The sequence below is a fragment of the Chrysemys picta genome, chromosome 2, assembly GCF_011386835.1.
Source record: "Chrysemys picta bellii isolate R12L10 chromosome 2, ASM1138683v2, whole genome shotgun sequence".
In the NCBI taxonomy this organism is placed as follows: domain Eukaryota; kingdom Metazoa; phylum Chordata; order Testudines; family Emydidae; genus Chrysemys; species Chrysemys picta.
In genome coordinates this window covers 27,096,807-27,103,883 of record NC_088792.1, presented here as the reverse complement: position 1 = coordinate 27,103,883, position 7,077 = coordinate 27,096,807, and the positions used below count along the sequence as shown (strand labels likewise).

The 7,077-nt window shown below is 42.0% G+C and overlaps 1 non-coding gene across 1 annotated transcript; it reads right to left on the bottom strand.

Moving 5' to 3' along the window:
- Positions 1 to 6,059: 6,059 nt before the first annotated feature.
- TRNAT-UGU (transfer RNA threonine (anticodon UGU)) lies at positions 6,060 to 6,132 on the bottom strand. The gene has a single exon. It is a non-coding gene; the product is annotated as a tRNA-Thr (tRNA).
- Positions 6,133 to 7,077: the final 945 nt, after the last annotated feature.

The following is a 7,077-nucleotide window of genomic DNA, read 5'->3' as shown; positions in this document are numbered from 1 at the left end:
AGGCCCAATTTCTACCTCTACTACAAATAAATTGCATTAAGAAAATACCTTGTAATCTGAGTATTTATCAGATAAACTGTTGTCTGCCTATGTTTTAATGTATGTGTTTGTATTAGTTAATGTTTGTACAGTGCTTTGAAGCTAGAGCTATAAACAAATCTAAGCATTAGTATTATACTTAAAAATAAATCTGTGAAATGCCTGGATAATGTTTTCAGTTCAATCTACTCTCCATGTAGCTCTTAAAGCAGACCAGTGTCACTGTGGTTTTTATGCAAGGACCGCACCTACAGTCCTCCTCACTTCTTCCAATCCTCTCCTTGGCTACTCTGAAAACAAACAGACCATGTTGTTCAAGCCACAGCAAAAGACAATATGAATCACAGCCTGCCTTAGCCACACATCAGATTACTGCTTTCCCTACCAAAAGTAAAGAGCAAAGAGAACAAGTCTCTATGAACTGCACTAATTACAGGCTCAAATCAAGCAAATACATCATGAAATAACTATGATGTTTATATATATATATATAAAGAGAGAAAAGAGTTGCAGAGGGTTGCTTGAGTCAAAATAAAGGCTGGTGGGGACCTTGAGGATGGAATCCTGACTTCCTGCTGGTTGCTGTACTAGTCTTTAGCTGCTAAGGGCCACATTCAGTGGAGTTTCAGCAGGGAGGAATTTGGCCCTTACACTCCTGAAACACAATAGCACTCCTGCAGCTATAGCAATGAGCAGTTCAACTTTCAGCTATTCACCAAGTTAAAAGAAAAGATATTGCACCAAATTCTGCTCTTAGTCCTATCCATGCAACCCTGTTGCCATCATGGACCAGAGAATGGAATTCAGGCCAATTATTTTATCATTTTCTTTCAACGGTTTCACAATTCATAATAGCAATCGTGACCTCCAAGTTGATCATCTTCCTGCAATTAGTGACTTTCTGGAGTAAGGACCAGCAGGGTATGTCTACAGAACAACTAGACACCAGCGGCTTCCCCGTGCCAGCTGACTCAGGCTCATGGGGCTTGGACTGTGGGGCTGTTTCGCTGCAGTGTAGATATCTGGGCTCTGGCTGGAGTCCCAGCTCTAAGACCCGGTGAGTTGGGAGGGTCCCAGATCTCGGGCTCCAGCCCAAGCCTGGAAGTCTACACACCAATGAAACATCCCTGCAGCCTGGGCCCCAGGCGTGCACCTGCTGCAGGTTTTTCTTTTCTGCAATAAAACACCCTTGTCTGGCCCATGTCAGCCGATTTGGGCTTGTGGGGCTCAGGCTGTGGGGCTATAAAACTGTAGTGTAGACATTCAGGCTCGGGCTGAAGCCTGTGGTCTGGGACCCCACATGAGGGAGGGTCCCAGAGCCCAGGCTCCAGCCTGAGCCTGAATATCTATGCAGAAATTTTATAGCTCTGTAGCCCGAGCCCCACAAACCCAAGTCAGCTGACATGGGCCAGCCACAGATGTTGTATCGCAATGCAGACATACCCTCAGCTACATCTCAGGCCTTCAGCATGTCATTAAGTGCCAAAAACAACAAGGAGTCTGGTGGCACCTTAAAGACTAACAGATTTATTTGGGCATAAGCTTTCGTGAGTAAAAACCTCACTTCTTCGGTCACCGAAGAAGTGAGGTTTTTACTCACGAAAGCTTATGCCCAAATAAATCTGTTAGTCTTTAAGGTGCCACCAGACTCCTTGTTGTTTTTGTAGATACAGACTAACACGGCTACCCCCTGATTAAGTGCCAAGAGGCCCTATCTACCAATCATTAATGCTGAAATAGCACTTTCTGCTTGTGCTAGTTGACAACCACCATACGAAAGGAAGGCTGGTCTTGTGCTTAATGTACTGGCCTGGGACTCAGGAGGTGTGGGTTTATTTCCCAGCTCTGTCTCTGTGATGTCAGACGAGTTACTTAATCTTTCTGTTCCTCTATTCCCCATATGTACAAGGTCAGTAATACTGTCGTTCCCTCCCCCTCCCCTGACCCATCTTTGCTTGTTGTGTCTGTTTAGACTGTAAGCTGCTTGAGGCAAGGGTTGTCTCTTATTACATGTTCATACAGTGCCAAGAACAATAGGGCACTGATCTTGTTTGGGCACTCAAGGTGCTGCTGTAATCCAAATAATACTAATAAGAGAAAGACAGATGTTCAGTAAGTTTTCCTTAAAAGGAATTTAGACTCATAAGAATGGGCATGTGTTAAACCATGAAACAAGCTTAGCGAATAGTGTCATTGATATAAAAATAGAGCACATTGCCTAATGGAACAGGTCAAATTTAAAAGAAAGAAAGAAAGTAAACAATTTTGTGAGTTAAAAATAGCATTATTTTTATAATAAAGAACAGCCTCATTTAGGAAGCATTCACATCATGCCATAACAGTAAATTAAAAGAACAACATAAGCATATGATCATCATTTTCGATTACAACAAGGAGTCTGGTGGCACCTTAAAGACTAACAGATTTATTTGGGCATAAGCTTTCGTGAGTAAAAACCTCACTTCTTCGGATGCATTCGATTAGTAATTCTGGGAGGGGAGTGAAGTAGAACTTTTCCATACCACCTGTTATGTTATTCTCTGAATCCATATAACATTGTCTACATGGGAGAAAGTGGAAACTGACCTGCCCTAAAAAGGACCATCCCATACACCCCTATGTTCCTGATCATAACTTTGGACACCTAAAGTAGAGACAGGTTCTGAGCAATCCATCATAGGAGTGTAGAAAACCCAATGCAAGCTGTGAGAGCACTTTGAGTGTATTACTTAGAACTGTGCATTAAGCTCACCAACCCTGGTGTGCATTGACAGAGTGGATTTGTTTAATAAAGCTGATCATTGGCACAATAATACTGAGTCCATGGGGTTAAGTTCTTTGCTGACTTATATCCATGTGATGCCTCTATGTCAAATTCTGTTTCCTTACCTGACTAAATCTCTGGTCGAAATCAGTGGAATCGCATCAGAGTAAAGCTGGTGGAGAAACAGACTCATTGATTTTATTTATGGGATGAATAAATTGGGGTGAAAGTTGATATAGAATTGGACTTTACCATTGCCGCAGCCTCTTTTTACCTTGTAAAAGAGCTGGAACATTGTAAAGGGGCTCTGAAAGACACATAGGCAACCCCCACGCAGACTCTGTGCAGCCAGCTGTAAGGCTACCCTCTAAAAAGTCCCTGGTGTATGGTGTGTGTCAGGGATGTTGAGATTCTGGACAGCACTGCAGCCCATAAATAATGCTGCGGGGCTGTTGTAACTTAAACTTGCACATGGAATGGCTTAAATTATGCTCAGGGCCTCTCTAGTTCCTGGATCAAGAAGGTGCAAAGGTGGCTTAAAATTAGTGCTAGTCAGAACCTGAAATTCCCATTCCATTCCAAAATGTTTAAAAAAAAATTATTCAGTGTTGGAACAAAAACTTGCAGTTATGAAATTTCCCCTGGAAGTGGGGGAGCCAAAATGTTTGTATTGAAAAACCAAAACAATATTCTGTTTTGACTCTTTTAAAAGGAAATTGATGAGGGTCCCCGAGTTGCCCACTGCTTCCACTCCCCATCTGGTGGGCTGCTAAGAATCCAGAAGTCTGACTTTAGGCAGGGCTCTCAGGGCTTCTAGGGTCCCAGTACCGCAGCAACTGGCCAAATGGGCAAGTTGGAGGAAATCAGGCAGGTTTCCATTAAAAACCTGCTTTGTTTCCATCAGAAGGTTAAACTAAATTGACATATTATTGGGAAATGTTTTGATTTTGACAAATCAGTATTTTTCAAACGGAACATTTTTACATCAGAAAATTTCCAACCAATTCTACTTAAAACCACCATAGCTCTCTATGTGCTGTGTCAGAATCTCACCCTTTGTGTATTAATTCTGGGTTTGTGGTCGTCTGGGACCAGAGGTCAGCTACTTTATTTTTTCATATTCATGTCATTGATAGCAGAAAGCAGGCGAAAGGTAGAGTGGTACACAATACCAAGTAGAAGGTAAAAGATAATAGGAAAGTGTTGGTGAGCAAATTTTTAAAACAATAAGTTTGAAAAATGCACACAAGTGTAGGTGAGCTCAATGAAAATTAGCAGAGAAATATCCAGCAAACACAGCATTTGCTGTAAAAATGCTCATTTACTTTTGAGTTCTCAGAAGCCTTTCTCTTGGTGTCAGATATACTCTGATTCCACCAGACAAAATTGATCTTCAAGGGAGCTGTCATTTCAGCATTTTTTTTTCTGACTAATTGTTTGTTGTGAGTAGTCACTGTCAGGCTTTTAATTAAAAGAAAAGCTCAACGTAAAACATGAGTAGTGGTAAACTTTAGAGAGCTGAGGGACTCAGGGCCTATTTCTGACATCACTTACACTAGATTTACACTGGGGTAACTCAGTAGAGTACCTTCTAACTGGCACCAGTGTAAATGAGAAAACAATCAGACCTTTAGTCCTCCAAATGAGAAACATTCACAAGCTGGTAGAGGCCCATCTAATTTAGCATTGACAAATGTGCAAAGCCTATGGTGTTAAGGAGACAGGACTTGATAAACCCAATGCTGTTCCAGAATCGCTTTGCTGATTTTTTTATCTCCATGAAATCTGTTTCCATTTTGAAATAAGATGTAAATCCTGAATGCCTCTTCATCAGGCCCAGAGAGTGGCTCAGAATCTTCATCTGTGCTATTTTCTTCAAGAAACACTAACACCAATTGTAACCATTCACTTTGGTTCCTTGCCAGGTTACTTGGCAAATCTGTAGATCCAGGCAGAAACGTTCATTCAGCCTGTCATTTTGCCAAGGCATTGTTGTTGTTGTTTTTTAATTATTAACCTTCTGTCATGCCTACTATACAGCAGTCCAGAATCCTCTGGAGTCTTTGGCAGAGCTGCCAGGGCTAGTTTCTGACAAAGAAACAATAAGGACTCAAAACCAATGGCATTTAATTGCTTGCAAATAACAGTAAAATATCACAGGATTGGATGGCTCTGGGTATGGAGTCTAGTGTGTTAGTTTGGTTCTGGGGGGATGTTTGTTTAGTGGCCTGCCTGAAATAAATTTGATGGCCCTGTTTCAGTTCCTACAGAACAGTTCTCCATATTTCTGCACCACAATTGCTGCTGTATAGCATCCTTGGTTTGAAGTCTCAGTAGAGGCCAAGGACTGAATAGGTATGAAGAATGAACTGCCCTACCACTTACGCGAGATAGGTCTCAACCAAAACTCAATTCAGAACACCAGACTTTCAAGGAGATCAGAATCTGGCTCTGACTTTTGTGGATAGCCTCCATTTCAGCAATGGGCTGAACTAAACCACAGCCCAGTTCCAAATTTTGTAGTCCAGACCCATCTATAGTTGTTACTAAAGATGGTCTCTAGTTCAGTGGTGACATGCATTAGCCACTCCAATTGCATTTGTTCTGCGGATAAACAGAGGCCTTCAGTCTCCCGGGCTCTCCTCTCAGCCTCTATACCAGCTCTAAATTCACCATAAAAAAATACCAACAATGAACCATTTTAAAACAAAACACACTGTTTTCTGTGATTATAAAATTTCAAACATAATTTCCTGCTTGTTGGACCCAAGTCCTAAATGATGGACTGCACCAAAGGTAGCTGTTCCCTCAAACACAGGAACAGCTGAGAGAAGTCCATGGAGGCTGCTTGGGAAACTGGTGTTTCTTTCCCATAGTGGTCAGTGCTGCCTATGATTGGATGACTCATCAGTTTCCTGCAACATTCCTTGAAACTGGCCTGTCAGTGGGGATATCTCACATAGGTGAGTGAGCTACAGGAAAGAGCAATGAAGTCTCTCAATATCATGTAATACATTGGGTTCCCTGTTGGCCTCAAGGTTCTCCAGACCCCAAGAAGAATCATAGAATATCAGGGTTGGAAGGGACCTCACGAGGTCATCTAGTCCAGCCTCCTGCTCAAAGCAGGACCAATCCCCAGACAAATTTTTGCCCCAGACCCTTATATGGCCCCCTCAAGGATTGAACTCACAACCCTGGGTTTAGCAGGCCAATGTTCAAACCACTGAGCTATCCCTCCCTTCCAAAACTGTTTCCCAGGCTCCAGTGAGAGTTGAACTCACCACCCCTGGTTTACAAGACCAATGCTCTAACCCCTGAGCTATGGAGCCCCTATATGAAACAGTACAGTAGCCAAGCTAACATGGTTTCACCATTTCCTTGCAGTGATGCCCTTAGCAGTGGCTGTGTACTTACAGCAGTTTATCCAGAACACATTGTTTTACTTTCTCAAGGGAACATGCCAGAAAAAGCAACATATTTCCGAGTTTTCATGAGCCAGCCCTGCCCCCAGTGCTAAATGCTCCCCCGCTTGCTATGCATTATTGGTGTAAGGGGACTGCAGCTGGCTAAGCCAGAGGGGGCAGGGAGGAGTACTACCACTTAGCAACCTTTTCCCTCTGAGTGGCCCTTATTACTTAATTTGCATGTAATATCCACTATTTTGCTTCCCTCTGCACTGGACAGTGGAGAGGAACACATGACCACAGTCACATCTTGGTTTGTCTATTATTACTTCCCATCTTTGTCAACAGCAATTGTTGTAACATGTACTAACAAACCATAATCATTTACAATATTAGCACCATGTTTGCATCCTTACCACAAAATGGCAACCATCCATGGTATTATTTTATTACATATTATTATGTATGGTGCCAATGTTTTTTCTTAAACAAAAGAAATAGGCACATTCTCTTGAATAAAAATAAGGTTCTTTAGTACAGGAAAATAAGTTCACTGATCTGTAGCCAGCAACCTTTGTGTGACAGAGGAAAGTTTTCTAAAATTACCAAGAGGCCAATTCCTGCCAGCTCTATGCAAACAAGTAGTTCTTCTAGCATTAGGCTTTGAGATCTTGAAGTCAGTAGGACTAATCACTTGGGTATAGCAAGCAGGATTTGGTCCAAAGATAGCAACATAACTGGTTGGATATTTTTCCTTTTAACAAGCTACAATGTATGCTGTAGTTAAAAATAAAGTACAAAAAGAGATGGTCTTGCAGCCATGGTGCTAAATTGCATCCAAGAGATGCAGGTTCAAATCTTGCAACTTCC